This window comes from Mycetomoellerius zeteki, unplaced genomic scaffold (assembly GCF_001594055.1).
Source record: "Mycetomoellerius zeteki isolate Tzet28-1 unplaced genomic scaffold, Tzet1.0 scaffold917, whole genome shotgun sequence".
Taxonomy (NCBI): Eukaryota; Metazoa; Arthropoda; class Insecta; order Hymenoptera; family Formicidae; genus Mycetomoellerius; species Mycetomoellerius zeteki.
The window spans coordinates 9,417-9,765 of NW_017257955.1; positions in this window are offsets into that span (position 1 = coordinate 9,417).

The following is a 349-nucleotide window of genomic DNA, read 5'->3' on the forward strand; positions in this document are numbered from 1 at the left end:
AATAGTTCTATCGAATTACGTCCAGAAAAAGCGATTTAAAAAATGAGATGCTAACTTCCCGTCTTACCATCCAACATCTCACCGAATTTCGAACGTATGAGGTGTAAAGTACAAGAAACCAAAGAGTTCTATCGTTAAAACTTAATACAGCAATAGTTCTGGCCAAAAAACCAAATAAACTGTCCGAAAACGGTATATATTAACACGTACAGGTGATATGCTGGTCGAAATCAAACAGTTCTATAAGACTTATGGTGCTTGTCGTGTAGCTACGGATCTATCCTAACGAGTTCCGAAGAGTTCTCATGATAAAAATTATTTATTAATTTTTTAAACAATTTTTAAGACC